The sequence below is a fragment of the Leptonychotes weddellii genome, chromosome 7, assembly GCF_054177405.1.
Source record: "Leptonychotes weddellii isolate Sample4059 chromosome 7, ASM5417740v2, whole genome shotgun sequence".
In the NCBI taxonomy this organism is placed as follows: Eukaryota; Metazoa; Chordata; class Mammalia; order Carnivora; family Phocidae; genus Leptonychotes; species Leptonychotes weddellii.
Window position 1 is genome coordinate 41,124,569 of NC_138375.1, and position 16,269 is coordinate 41,140,837.

The window sequence follows — 16,269 nt, forward strand, 5'->3', positions numbered from 1 at the left end:
ATTCTTTAGTTTGTCACTCCCATTAGATGTCAAGCTCTATGAAGGCAGGAATCTATTAGTCTTATTGACCATTGTCCACTCAATACACTCAATGCCTGGCATACATTACTGTCTTGAATGTATTCTTGAATAACTGAAGGGATAAAATGAAGGTGATACCACTTCTCTTATACAGTTGTGAGGATTCAGTGAATTAATGCCCATAATATTCTTAGCACAGTGCGTGGCACATATTCACATATTCAGTGAGTTATAACTATTTCTTGAATAATAATATAGACACTAGTCATAAAGTACATGGTTAAGACCAAATATTGGGGACATTAAGGAAAGGGAAAAAGCCATCAGGATAAAAAGAGTTAGGAAAATCTGATATTTTCTCTACTCTCTTTTGTTGACTTTAGGGCTTGGTGCTAAAGTCCTAACTGTGCTGCCCCGATCTAAGTACAGTCCATGCTCTTTCCTCTCAGCAGAGACCCTCAGTGCTCTTCCACAATCTTTTATTTCCATTCCCAATTGACAGCCTATTGCTGTCCTGACAGAGGATCCTCTGAGGCTGCTCTGCTTAAGCTCCCAGATAGAACCACTTCCCATATACTAGCTGATGTTTGTGCCTTCTGCCTCTCTGAGTCCATGAGAAACCAGAACACATCCCTCCACTTGTTCCTGGTCTTCTGTTCCCAGTGTCCATTCTTCTATCTCTGAGGGTATTTTATTCCCATTCGCTGAAGCAGAATTAACATGAGACAGGGAAGCATCAAAATCCTAGAGGAGAACACACGCAGAAACTTCTTTGACCTCAGCTGTAGCAACTTCTTACTAGACATGTCACCACAGGCAATGGAAACAAAAACAAAAATGAACTACTAGAACTTCATCAAGATACAAAGCTTCTGCACAGCAAAGGAAACAGTCAACAAAACTAAAAGGCATCCTAAAGAATGGGAGAAGATATTTGCAAATGACATATCTGATAAAGGGCTAGTATCCCAAATCTATAAAGAACTTATCAAATGCAACACCCAAAAAACAAATAACCCAGTTAAGAAATGGGCAGAAGCCATGAATAGACACTTTTCCAAAAAAGCCATCCAGATGGCTAACAGGCACATGAAAAGATGCTCAACACCTCTCATCATCAGGGAAATACAAATCAAAACCATAATGAGATACCATCTCACACCTGTCAGGATGGCTAAAATTAACAACACAAGAAATAAAAGATGTTGGTGAGGATGTGGAGGAACAGGAACCCTCTTGCACTGTTGGTGGGAATGCAACTGGTGCAGCCACTCTGGAGAACAGTATGAAGGTCCCTCAAAATGTTAAAAATAGAACTACCCTACTATTCAGCAATTGCACTACTAGGTATTTACCCAAAGGATACAAAAATACAGATTCAAAGGGATACATGCACCCCGATGTTTATAGCAGCTTTATCAACAATAGCCAAACTATGGAGAGAACCCAAATGTCCATCGACCAATGAATGGATAAAGAAGATGTGGTATATATGTACAATGGAATATTACTCTGCCATCAAAAAGAATGAAATCTTGCCATTTGCAATGACATGGATGGAGCTACGGTGTATTATGCTAAGTGAAATAAGTTAGTCAGAGAAAAACAAATACCATATGATTTCACTCATATGTGGAATTTAAGAAAGAAAACAAATGAATATATGGGAAGGGGGAAAAAAAAAGGTGAGGGGGAAATAAGCCATAAGAGAGACTCTAAACAACAGAGAACAAACTGAGGGTTGATGGAGGGAGGTGGAAGGGGGATGGGCTAGATGGGTGATGGGTAGTAAGGAGGGCACTTGTTATGATGAGCACTGGGTGTGATATGTAAGTGATGAATCACTGTATTCTACCACAGAAACCAATATTGTACTGTGTGTAAACTACCTAAAATTAAAATTTAAAAATAATAAATAAATAAATAAATTATAAGATTATTGGACAGGAAATAAAATAATACTGGGGCACCTGGGTGGCTCAGTCGTTAAGTGTCTGCCTTCGGCTCAGGTCATGATCCCAGGGTCCTGGGATCGAGCCCCACGTCGGGCTCTCTGTTCGGTGGAAAGCCTGCTTCTCCCTCTCCCACTCCCCCTGCTTGTGTTCCCTCTCTCGCTGTCTCTCTCTCAAATAAATAAATAAAATCTTTAAAAAAATAAAATAAAATAAAATAAAATAAATAATCTAATACTTCCTTTCAAAAGTGCATTTCTGATGTAGAGTGAGATATTGAAAAATGAAGGATTTGGCCTTCAAAGTTAGTGAGCTGAATTTGATTAGTACCTAAAGAAAAAGTGAGAAAAAAAAATGTATATATCATTTTTCCTCCCTCATTTCAAATCTTGATGGTATAAACAAGAAATAGAAGTTTATCCTGGGACACCTGGGTGGCTCATTAGGTTAAGCTTCTGCCTTTGGCTCAGGTCATGATCCCAGGGTCCTGGGATTGAGTCCCACATCAGGCTCCTTGTTCAGCAGGGAGCCTGCTTCTCCCTCTGCCTGCTCTGCCTGCCGCTCCCCCTGCTTGTTCTCTCTCTCTCTTTCTCTCTCTCTCTCTCGGACAAATAAATAAATAAAATCTTAAAAAAAAAACTCCATTTGACACTTATTTCAGTAGATAAATATGTTCAATATTTCCTCACTCCACCCCAACAAAAGGAATACAAAGTATATCCATGATAAAACACATAAGCTATGATCTCATTCAAATAAATGTAGATATGTGAATGTCTACATATTGTTAACCTTAAAAATAAAACCGTCAGTTATTTCAACAGCAAAAGATGTGTTTATTAGGGAGTATCAGAGAATTGCAATCTGGACAAGCAAGTTATAGCAAAACTATAGGCAAGTCCACCAAACAAGAGAGGAACGTTATTTTACAGAGAAGGAGGAAATTGGGAGGGGTCGTTTTGAACAAAAGTCCACTGGAAAGAAGCTAGAGTCCAGTTGATGGCAGTTTTCTCATTGGGTGATTTGCAGGGATAGTTATTTTTCTATAGAAATTGCAATGTACACCTTTCGCTTTTGGGGGCTGGTACTTGATTATTCTTTCCTGTTGAGATTCTTCTGTAAGGAGTCTGTAATTGACAGTTTTTCCTGTAATTGACAATTGAGTGGTAGAGCTCCCCCTATCAGCCCTGCTTCTAGTATCCTGAGTCCCTTTTGGTGAGATTTCCCTTTATTAACTTTCACAGTATGTATAAAGAGATGTGGAAACAAGTAGCCACAGAAGTGTTGATAGTGGTTGTCTCAGTGGGTAAGGTTTTTAGTGGACTTGAACTTTCACACTTTCATGTGTTAACATTTGCTGTAATGAGTAGGTATTTACATAATCTTAATGTGTGGCTATTTTTTGAAATGAGGAAAATAAAAATCCTAACTATCCTACTTCCTCTCCATTCCTGATCTATTTCACAACTTCTCTTTTGTTGAGTTCTATTTCTCTTTCATAAGTTCACTTTCTTGAATAAATGATTGAGATTCATTGATTTTACATTTTTTCATTCAACAAATGTTTTTGAATATTTGCTAAATCCAGATACAAAGATTTAAAGCTCTGGGCTGCCCTAAACAAGTGTGTTATAAAGTAAACCTGAACAAGCTGAGGCAGTCCTTCAGTCCTGGTGGCTCCAGTCGCCCCTGATGAATTTCAAAATAAAGTCCAAATGCTACATTATAACATACAAAGGTGGTCCTGATCTGACCCTGCACAACTCACTACAGCTACAGCTGATCCTTTTCCACTCCAAACACTCTGAACTACTCTAGCTCTTTTTTCAAAAAGATTTATTTACTTATTTGAGAGAGAGAGAGAGGAGGGGCAGAGGAAGAGGGAAAATCTCAAGCAGACTCCCCACTGAGCAGGGAGCTGATGCGAAGATCCATCTCAGGACCCCGAGATCATGACCTGAGCTGAAGTCAGGAGCCCGATGCTCAACTGACTGAGCCATCCACGTGACCCTGAACTACTCTAGCTCCTTGGACTCACCATGATTTCTCTTGGCTCTAAGACTTTGCTCACACTGATCTTTCTGTTGGGAAAAGTATTTCCTTTTTTACCAACTCACATCCCCAACTCACATGGCTGACTCCAATTCATCCATCATCCTTTAAAATTTATCTTGTATTTCACCTCCTCTAGGAAACCTTCCCTGAGGTGATTCCATCACATCCCACGCATGCTTCTATCACAGATATAATGAATTGCCACATTACATGCTATTGGTGTGTACATTTAAGCACCAGACTGTGAGCTGCAGGAAGGCAGGGAACCCTGTTCTAGCACATTCTCTCATATCCTCACACTGCATCATGACATACATGTACTCCATAAGTAGATTTGAATGCATGAATGAGAGGCCACTTACTTAGTGACAGTTGCTTTCTTGAGACCTCCCACTGTATCATCAAATCCAGTGGCTCCTTCTCAGCCCAATCTCCTCCACAGGCTTTAACACCACTGTCCACCTTTTCCTTCTCAGAAATCCTCTCTTCTTTGGTTTCCATGACAACATATTCTCCTTGTACTCTTCTAGCTCCTGGAATCTCTCCTTTAACATATCTTTTTCTCCCTAAGACCCTAAAGTATTGATAGTTTCCAAGGTTCAGTCTTTAGGCTTTGTCTCTCTTCACTCTATATCTTCCCTTGGAAAACCTGGCCAAGTAGATGCCACCCAAGACTCAGAGGCTCGCCCTGACTTTTGATCCTGAATTCCTGACCTAGCTTTCTCATGGCCAAATTTCCACAAAGATGTACTATAGGATAGTGAGCTTAGCATATCTAAAAGATTACTCCTCTTTCTTGGCAATCCCTCCCCCATCTCCAGCATGTGCACACATGTGTGTGCACATGCAGGTACACACATACACACACACACACCTTTTTCACTTTGGTTATCATTCCTATAATTCTGCTGTATTAGGCCTAAAACACCAGCATAAAATATTTCACTCTTCTTTTTCTAACTTCAGTAAATTGAAAATGTTTGCCAATTCTACCCTGTCAAAGTCTAATATCACAACTCCTTTCCTTGAATGAAAAAATTAATATGAACATTTCAACCACATAAAATTCAGAAAATATTGCAACAAACAATTCTGCTGTACCAGAGTCAGTTTTTTTTTAAAAGATTTCATTTATTTATTTGACAGAGAGAGACACAGCGAGAGAGGGAACACAAGCGGGGGAGTGGGAGAGGGAGAAGCAGGCTTCCCGCGGAGCAGGGAGCCTGATGCAGGGCTCGATCCCAGGATTCTGGGATCATGACCTGAGCCGAAGGCAGGCGCTTAATGACTGAGCCACCCAGGCGCCCCAGAGTCAGTTTTTTTTTTCTTCAAAAAATAAAATGTAATTACAGCTAAAACAATCCTTATGCTGTCCAATTCCCTTACCCTTCCTTAATGTCCCTTGCCCTCTGTCCCTAGGTGCCAGGAGGAAACCTTCCCTCCAAGCTACGATAATCAAGTGTCTCCAGACATTGCCAAATATCCTCCAGGGGGCAAAATTACCCCCCTCAACTACTGCTGCTCACTATCAAGTGAACTATACTGTTTTAAGCCCTGACCCTCACCCACATGTTGAAATCACCCCCCCCTCACACACACACCCCTTAGACTCAAGCTATAAGGAGCTGCCTGATTTACCCTGACTCCCCACCTTATGATCATTACCAAGTCTGGGACTGAATCTGTGGAGGCTGAGTTTCGCCTTGACTAAAAGCTACGTTTGAGCAGAGGCTAGACTTAAAGTTCAGAAAAACAAAGCTATTTACTGCAAGAGAAGAGGGTACACCCTGGTTGGGAGAGAACAGCTTCAATATTTTCTTCTCAGAAACTTCCGTGGAAGTGGGTGGTGCAACTCAGTAAGAAGCAAGCATGAGGAATGAAAGGCTCTGAGAAGGAAAAGAGGCTACAAGGGTTGGACTCATTGGCCCTAATAAGGAACATCTGAGTATTTACTATGTTTCAGACACTCTGTTACAGTTACTAACCTCAAAACAGATTTCTGATGTCCACATTATCACCACCACCCTACAGGTGAAAAAATGACTGAAAAGATGAGGTGATTTTCCCAAGGCCCCACAGTTCATGATGAGCAGAGCTGGGATCCAAACACAGGGATTTTGGCTCTACAGCCTGAAATCTCACCTCTGCTATCACACTCTCTCTTAGGAAGAAGTGCTTTCCTGAGCTCAGCTTTCTCAGCCTAAAATAAAGGGGAGCTTGGCTGGATGGGCCTTCCTGCAAGGGATTAGAGCATTCAGAACCAGTTCTCCCACATATTCCCAAACCTGTGGGGCTAAACATGATGCAGATTCATTTTGAAGCTAAGCTCTAGAAGGTTTGGGTTAGCAGCTCTGTCAAGGATGTCCTCAGGCAGCCTTGAATGTCTAGTCTCTTCACTGCCCTCCTGCTTTGGGTGAAAGGGTCTTCTTTATAAGGCTCCAAAGATTCCTCTTTGAATCTTCACATTATCTTCCTGCACTGACCTTGGACCTTCCTGTTCACTCACTGGTATTTATCTCCCAGGTTGCGTAGACATCTCCACGTCCTCCCCAGATTTATTTTATTTCCCTCAGTAAAGAAAACAGGCTAGAAGCTGCTTTTCTCATCCTAAGTATACAGTTAAGTGCTGGCCCAAATATGATGCCAGCTTAACTAACGTAACCATGTACTGCATGTCAACTGTTTATGAGGCATTGTGCCAAATACTACATGCAGCTTCTCCTGTAGTCCTCACAAACCCCTCTGAGGTACTTTTATCCCCATTTTATGGATAGGCAAAAGGAGGCTCAGAGAGCTAAAGTACCTTGCCCAGGGTCACATGCTAATAAGCCTCTAGCTAGTCTTCCAATCCAAGCATTATGACTCCAGAACTCATGTTCTAAATATTAGCAGGGAGAAAAGTTATCATGTGGGTTACATTTGGCAAACATGGCTTTGACACCTACTGTTATAGACTAATTTCTGGGCCATCTCCAAAGTGGTCAAAGTGTCCTTGAGAAATAATGCTAATTACCTGTTGCTACTGCTCACTCCAGAGGCAGAAGTCAGAGGGCCCCTCCTCATTCTTCCGGGCAACCTGTCCATTTCTTGTTTCAACGCTCCCGCCCTTGATGTGGCCACTCCTTCCGGTTCCGGCGCTGTGTCCAGGACGTGCCTCAGGTCCTCCCTGAAGAGAGCATGCAGGAGCTAGACTTGGGGAGAAAGGCCACGGAGTGCTAGAATTGTCCTGGCCCCTGGGTGAGGAAGAGTGGCGCCACCCCGCGCGTGCTGCTCAGCTCCGTCCCCGGAGGTCAGTGAGGCGCCGGACCGGCACCGGGGACAGGGAGCTGGCAGACACCCTGGAGGCTGGCTCCAGCCTGCAGCTTCGGAGGTTGCCTGCTGCTTCTTCCTCCACCGCTCCTCGATGCGCCTCCTTGGGAACATGAGGAACTGGAACAGGTGTGCCCTCCCACAGTGGCCAAGCCCTCCTAGTGGCTTTTTTTTTTTCTTCAAAGTGGGCGCCACACCCAACGTGGAGCCCCGACCCCGAGATCAAGACCTGAGCTGAGATCAAGAGTCCAGCACTTAACTGACTGACCCCCTGGGCGCCCCTCTAAAGGCTTTATGAAGAGGAAATAGTTCAGGCCTCTGATACCCTGGCTCTGCCCCATGAGGTCAGGCGTGACGAACCCCCCGTGAACCACCTGCTTGACTTATTCCCGTTATTGTCTTTGACGTCAGAATGGAAGAAGCGCTTCTCTTGTGCTCTGGCTACTCGGTGCATGCGATCTCACAGCGTGGGAGAGCGAGTGGCTTTGCTTCCCAGTCAGCCCCCTGAGGCCCTCATTTTCAGGGCTCTAATCCTGGGCCAGGTCATTCTTCTCCCCGTGGTGAGGTCACCGCACCTAGTGATGGGCCAGCTGCCCCTTGGACTTCCCCTGGGAGGGATGGCTTCAGAACTTGGAGAGGCTGAAGGTAAGTCTGAGAGGGGCCTTTGGGAGGCCCATGCAGGGATGACAATGCAGGAGGGGCTGGTCAGTTTTAGAGGGTGCAAAAGGAGGTTAGCTGTTCCTACTGGGGTGTCTGGAGCAGGGGTCCACAAGGAGGAGGAAGTGCTCTATAGCAGAAGGACCCTCTAATACTGTAAAGTGAAAGGGTTCATAGAGAAAGTATGATGATATTCTATGTCCCGCCTTCCCCCAGATCTTTCCAGTCTTGGGTTGTAGTGCCTTGCTTGACCATCACATACACACAAATAACCACAGCTCTACAGGTGTGTGGGAGAAGAGCACAGCTGTGGTGAAGGAGAGGGTTCCCTGAGCCCCACTGTGGAGAACTTTAAAGCAGAGGGCTAGATGTCTGACATCCAGGAGGACCTATACCTTAGGCCATAGATCTTAACTGTCTCTGCTTCTCAAGATGCCGGCCCTGCCAGAAGCTATCGCAGGAACCCCGAGTAGCTGTGCATATCCAAATCAGCGGGAACACAGAAATCTCCAGGGCTGCCTTTTAGACTCTGCCTCCCCAGTTCTGCCTCTGTTCTGATTTCTCACTTCTGCCCTTTATTAGGACATCCTGGTAACCCAGAACAGAGCTACCATATGATGATGGGACTGATCATCGTGCACCTGCAGCGCATCCATTCAGGGGGTACATTGGCCCTGAGAACCTATCTTGGCTGCCAGACTAAATGGTGCAGCTGGTGGGGGTTATGTCATCCTAGTGTGTCTTGGTCTGACCCTACAGAGTTGAGGTTGGAGAAGTACATGTTCACATTTAACTTCCAGAGCAAAGGCAGGCACCAGTGGTTGACACTGAGTGAGGACAGTCATTGCAGGGTGCTTCCAGATATCATTTGCTCTTTTGAAGCACTTTCCTATCTACTTCATCCCTCTGGGGTCAGAGTACCACATTGCTCCCACAAACTATGGTACCTGCTGGTGTCAGGAAGGCGACTCTAGAGACCTGTCCTATTGAAAGAACTCTTAAGCCCTAGTTTGCCACATGATTTGCAGTCCTACTCTTGGTTTGAGTACAGGGAGTACAGGAGCTTCATGGCATCACTGACCCTGCCTGGGAGCCTCATTGAAAGAGTTAGAGGCAGGAATCCCTGCCTTTTGCCTGATATCAAGGGCAGAGGGAAGGTGGAGTGGGGAGCATCGTGGGAAGCAGAAACTGGCAGTGAGCAATGGGCTAGTGGGCAGATCATGTTCTCCAGGGACTCCCATCGGCCTCTTATAAAATATCAGTCTAACTTAGGCCCCCTTTCTTGAGTTTCTATGGGCTGTAGTTTTGATCGCCATTCCTTGAACCCCTTTAGATGAGCCTTGTGTCAGATTTCTCTCACTGTGACAGGACATGAACAATACTCCCATGCAGTAGAGCTTGGGTTTCAAGTTCCTGATCTGCCACTATCTGCTGGATGACCCAGGGCTAATGACTTAACCTTTCTGAGATCCTATTCTGTTTGTGAAATGAAGGTGTTGGGCTCCATTGTCTCAAAATTTCCTTCCAACATTCTACCTGCTTCTCTTCCACATAAGAGATGTCCCACTCTTAGCTTTTTTTTTTTCCCCTTCTGCATGATTTTGTCTCTCTTAGAGTAATAAAGGAGAGGCTAGAGGTTGGGTAAGCAGCAAAATTTAATACTAGGAGTATGACAGTCAATTAGAATCATTTATGTTTCAAGTCTCCTGAAAACTGATTAAAATCCCCCTTTGGCTGTGGAGGTGGGTGGGGACTACAATAAGCATGATAATTACTGTTGGGCCTCAAAGAAGGCTACCAGATATGGGGAGAGAAACAATTATTCATTTTCTTTCTCAAGACACATTTGCTTTTTGAGGCAAACCCCAGTTTTGTTCATGCTTTCTAAATGGCTTCTTAGGGCCCCTTCCTGATAATTCTGTGGCTGAGCTACTACAGAAAGGTGTTTTGAGTATGAGGACTCACTGGGCCAGGTCATCTCTTGGCCATGTGTCCTGGGGCAAAGCCCTTTACCTTTCTGGAAGTATAGTGCACATTGTCAAGAGCCTGTGCAGTGCAAATTGACCAAATTGATGAGCATGGCCCTTGAGATAGTATAGGATGATGGTTAGGAGAACCAGCCTTGGAAACCAGGCAGATATGGATTGAAACCTCAGCCCTGCCTCTAAATAGCTATGCAAGCTTGGCAAGTAACTTAATCTCTCCAACCCCCCCCCCCTTATCCACCTGTAGTGAACCTGTAAATGGAATGATAAGGGTTCCTACTTTACATGGTTCTTGTGAATATCACATGACATGTGGCAGATGTGTAGCCTGGCACATAGTAAATACTCAAAACTAACTCTTATTATATTATAGGCATGATTCATGCCCCCTAAGGGGCTGAAAATCCAGTGGGAGGGGCTAAGTTAAAATACCAGTTAAAAGCAGTGAGTGATAAGTAACACAGATATTCAGGGAGGTCCAAATGGGTATGGGAGGGCATTGTGGGAAAGATGGGAAATGAACAGGGTCTGAAAACATCAGAATGATAAGGACCATCCATTCATTCTTTCACCAAGTTATGGAGAACTTACTTCTGTTAGAGACTATACCAAGTACTGGAGTGAACAAGATACATTCTTATAATGGACCAAATGATAAACAAATAAATATATGGTATATTTAAGTAGTAATAAACACTGCAAAGAAAAATGAAGCAGAGTAAGAGAAACAAAAATCATGGCAGGAGGTGGGATAAAGTAAGAAACTTTCAAATAGAAGCCTGTATGAAACAAGAGAGGAAGCAATGTGCAGTTCTGTGGGAGGAGTTTCCCGGGCAGAAAGAAGAGCAAGTGCAAAGGTCCTGAGTCAAATGGTGTTTAGTGCCTCCACAGAACGATGAGAAGGCTAATGTGACTGGAGTAGAGTGAGCAAGGGAAGAAGAGTATAGCAAATGGGGTTGAAGAGGCAGCCAGCAGCCAGATTTTGGATTTTATTCTAAGAATGATGTGAAGCTTCTGGATATATAAGAGCTGGGGAGTGACAAAATCTGACTTCTGTTTTTTAAAGTTTCACTCTGGCTGCTGTACAGAAAACACATTATGTTGCCATGGTGGTTAGCAGGGTGGGGGAGGTAGAGAAGGAGTGGAAATGAAGTGTTGGTAAAGATTGCCATGATCAGATGCGAGGCGAGGGGGGACGAATGGAGAGGTGGTGGGAAGTGGTAGATTCGGCTTGTGTTTCAAAAGCCCAGCCCATGAAGTTTGCTGATGGGTTTGGATGTGGAGTCCTCAGCTTGATGAGCCGGCGAACGCAGGTGTCCTTGAGGGAGATGGAAGGAATGACGGGAGGAGCGGGCTGGGGGGCTTTAGAATCAGCAGTTTGTGTGTCCCTGATAGACAGATGTCGTAGGGTGTGGGAAAGTGACACAGAGGTAACGGAAGCTTGGCAAACTGAACTACAGAAGATTTCAGAAGTAGCCTGGAACCACGGAGAAGGCCTCCAGGGCCAGGATGCATCTGAACTCCAACCACTGGGCAAGAACGATGACATTGCCCATTCCCTGCCGTAACGGTTGGCAAAGTCCTCACTGAGTGTTTGGAGATTTGCCAGGCCCTTTGCATACAGCGTGTCATTAACCCTCATGCTAGCCTCAGGAAGTAGGCCCTCTTACAACCCCCGTTTCATAGACAAGCCACTGAGACAAAGGGGTGGCATGGCTCATCCAAAATGAAGCATCCAGTGAGGATGCGCTGAGAGTCTGGCTGTCTTGTCTGTAGACCAGAGCCTCTCGGGAGAGCCGTGGGATAGTCCTGCGCCTTGGACAGCTGCCCGGGGGCCACCTTTCTGCAGGTACTGCTGGTCTGGAGGAATAGTCAGAGCCTCTGATTTCTACCAGTAACGATGGTGCTGCGTGGGAGCTTCCCCCTTGGAATAGACCTTTTCTTTTCTTTTTTTTTTTTTTTCAGGCATTGATCCTGCCCTAGGGTGTTTTCCAGAACTTGCACTGCTCCCTAATTACCTAGTAATGCTGAGGGCTTATGAAAATGCTGTCATTTGTTTGAGAAGGGGAGGGAAGACTGAAAGAAGAAAAAAAAAAAAAAGAAAGAAAATGCTCTGAAACCTGGCAGAACTCCAGGCCGGGTAATTACATTCTTCGGGGTGGTGTTCTCACCACACACAGTCTGTGGAGTATTTTGGGAGCTTTCTGTAGGAATTGTGCTAAAAACATGAAAAATATTATCGTTATTATTTTTCTTCTACATCTTTTAAAACGGGGCCTTTATAAAGCCGCGGAGGCAGCCTCTCTCTGATTGCGTTTTTGCCAATTTGTTAGCTGTCAGCGATCTGTTCTCAGATCATAAATTTGATGGCTTCTCCCCCTCCTTGAATTGTTTCACACTAGAAGCCCAAAATCTTCAAGCCAGAAGAGACCTTGGTACAAGCCCCACATTTTACAGATTGAGATGCAAGCCCAGGGGAGGGGAAGGAACCTGCTGATCTCCCCTGCAGGCAGAGAGCACAGATCCTCCCAGACCCATCTCTTGTCCTTGTTCTTTCTCACTGGGTCCCTGCCCTCAAAGGGACTCACCGTGTCAGAGCCAGAACAGTCTATAGCCATCACCTAATCTAGTCTTGTCATTTTACAGGTGGGGGAACAGAGGCCTAGAGATGAAATGAACTTGTCCCCCAAGTTGATATTGGGTGGGTGGTTGGACCCTTGAGTCTACCTTCCATTGACGGAGAACTGGCACTCTGGGGCCTGTGGGCCAGCTCAAGCTCAGAGACAATTTCCTCTGCCCCCACCCTTTTTGTGCCCCTTGCAGGGAAGGTACACTTAATATTTTAAAAAATCCTTATTTCTGCTTTCTCTTAAAAAAAAAAAAAAAAAAAGACTATTTGGCCACATCAAGCCGATGGTTCCTTACAAGAATTGGCTGGCATCAAGGCCTTGCAACTACCTTTTGAAAGGTTATACACCTTCTAGTTCACTTTGTCCTCATTGTTCTCTCCCCCATGTGGCTGATTTCATTCATTTTCTTCCTTGGCCCAAAGAGGCATTTGTATTTGAAATCCCTGCCCAACACCACACTCTTTGATTTGTGGTGTAAAACCAAAGCCAAAAAAAAAAATCTCAGGCTATTTTAGCTATATGGTAATGAAACTTAAAGAATGCCAAAGAGGGACACCTGGGTGGCTCAGTGAGTTAAGCCTCTGCCTTCTATTCAGGTCATGATCTCAGGGTCCTGGGATCAAGCCCCGCATCGGGCTCCTTGCTTGGTGGGGAACCTGCTTGCCCTCTGCCTGCCACTCCCCCTGCTTGTGCTCTCTTTCCCTGACAAATAAATAAAATCTTAAAAAAAAATAAAGAATGCCAAAGATATGAACCACGATAGGTCAAATTGATCATAGGGGTAGATGCCATGCCATCTCTGGGGCTCAGTTTGAGCAGCATCACAAGGCCTGTCAACAGCCTGGAGTCCCTCCAGTAGATACACATCCATTTGGACTTGGAGGAACACTCATTTTCAGGTGTACTATTTTAAATGTGAAAAGTCTTGAAAGAATTTGAATCTAATCTTTTTCCAATGTAATATGATGAAGGGAGAGACTAGGATCAGGGACCTGGTGTCTAGTCCCAGGCATGCCAGTTGCTATGTCCCCTAAGAAAGGTGTTTCAATCTCAACACTATTGATATTTTGGGCCAGATAGTTCTTTGTTGTGGGGGGCTGTCCTATACATTGCAGGATGTTTAACAGTATCCCTGGCCTCTACTCACAAGATGCCAGCTGCACCTGCCCAGTTATGAGAACCAAACATGTCTCCAGACATTGCCAAATATCCTCTGGGGGAGAAAATCACTGCCAGTTGAGAACCACTATCTTAAGCTGACCAGCTAGGCACTCTGCGTCTTACTTAATCTGTAAAAGTAGGTTCTAATTCCTGTCCTTGGGGATTTGGGGTGTGTGTGTGTGTGTGTGTGTGTGTGTGTGTGTGTGTGTGTGTGTGTGTGTGTAGGAAATGAAATGAGATGATGGATGTATAAGTATGTAAATCCCAGTGTGTGACATATTGGTACAGGGTTTGGTTGCCATCAATCACAACAGACTATGGATAGTCAAGCCTTCCAAGCCTGATATTGGGGATGGCAAATAGGCTTCAGAACTAATGGGGGAGACAGCATGATGTACTAATGACGGATGACATCAGAATAGGCTATTAAGGCAAGGTATAGTATGTCAGCCCAGCCTTTGAGGCTAAGGAAATGAGGAAATCCCTTTCTACTCGTGGCCAGTTTTTCTTTCTTATGTACACTCCTGGTCATGTAAATATTGTCTTAAAAATGTCCCATCACTCCCCATTGCCTGCAAGAAATTCAGTGACCTCCAACTCCTGACCGTGACTGCTAGGTTTCACGTTCCCCACTCTCTCTTCCCAGTCTACACACAGGTGCCAGGCTCCCGGAGTATACGGTGCCCTCTCCTGCCTCCAAGCCCTTGCAGGTGCTCTTCCCTTGGATCGTGTGTCTTCCCTCTGCCCTCACTTTCTGCCTTTTGAACCTTGCTGGCTCCCCATGGTTTCTTCCTTCTTTGCTCTCCCAGAGTTGTGTTTACATCTCTATCAAGCACGAGTCATGGTCTGCTTTGGATGACAGATGGCAGGATTCATCTATCTTCCTCCTCTACTATATTCACCTGCCTGGAGGCGGAAACTGTGTCATATTCTTTTCTATATCCCCCAGCCCGTGACATCCTATGGGATACAGAGTAGGTTCTCCACCCATATTTGAAGAGACTTTCCAAGATAAATAGTTGAACCTAAACATAATTTGACCTAGATGCTCAAGTTTGAAATATGTAAGCTCCATGTTTATTTAATCATTGAACAACTATGTATTTAATAGGCCAAGGGGAGCCATTGACCATATTTGAGCAAAGCAATGACATAGTTCGAGCTATATTTTAGGACAACCTATCTGATTATAGGATTTCTGATGATCATAGAAAATGCCTGGTTTTGACTCCTTAAAGCCCCCTTCCCCCAAAGTAAGCAAAACAAATCTTAACTATTACAGGTAGGCGTTGAGGTTTTGCTAATTAATCCTTGTAAAGGACTTTGAGATCTTCCTCTGAAAGGTGACAGAGAAGTGTGAAGCTTTCAGTGACAGCCTAATTATTATTATTACCAGGCACAAAGCTCGGGGAACTTAAAAGATCCCCAGGTACCATTCAAAATAGCAAGAGACAAAAATATGCAAATGGAGAAATTATATTATAAGAAGGAATCCTGGCATTACAGACTCCTAATGTTGTCAGGGACCTTAGAGGTCTTTCCTGATCTGTTGTCTCACCTTCTCAAGCTGATGCTTGCACTCCCTCTGGAATGTTCTTGCTCAATACTTTCTGCCATTAGAGCCTGAGGGTTAAGAGCTTGGGCCTCAAGGTAGAGTTTTCTGTGTTCAAATCCTCATTCTCTTCCTTGTTAGTAGTGGCAACTTGGGGAAATTACTAGATTTCAGTTTCTTTATCTGTAAAATGGGGGTGAGATTATCTACTACAGGCATCATTGTACAATTAAGTGATGTGTGCACATTGCCCGGCACATGAAAAATGAATAAACACTCTCATTAAAAATCACTTGAGCTAATTAATAGATGTGAAAGTGCGAAGGAAATTAGAAAGCATCTGACCTCCAAGTTGTTCCTACTTTCAGAGCTCCATCAAACATGGTGAGCTATTTCTTGCAAATCCCAGCCCTCGTAGCGTCCTGTGAGTGTGTGTAATTGAGCAATCTTGGTGAAGGAAGCGAGGAGCCTTGGGAAGAAATGGCCTAGTCAAATGCCAAAGCAAAATCAGGTCTGTTCTTTCTAATTATGGAAAGGTAGAACTTTCCTTTTCCTGTGTCATCATCTGTTGGGTGGGAGTTCTGACCAGGGTCGTGGGTCAATTGGTAATGCCCAGAACATTCAAGTTCACAGGATGGACCATATGTTGGTCCTGAGGGTCCAGACTCCATCTTAGTATGTCTGTATTTTTATGATTTAGTCCGCAGAGCCTCCGGTTTTTCATCTGTAAAATAAGGGTGGTGGCTACTTCACAGGGCTGGTGTGAGCAGAGAGTGAGGTCACACTGTAAAGCTGCTTCAGAAACTGCAAAGTGCTCTGTGATGGTTCGTGACTGTCACTTTGCAGCCCACACTATTTCCCTGAACACAGTTGTTCTCTCTACAGGTTATTTCAGTAGAAGCTCCAGTCCAGGAGGGTCTGTGGAGTTTCGTTTACATTGGGCATGA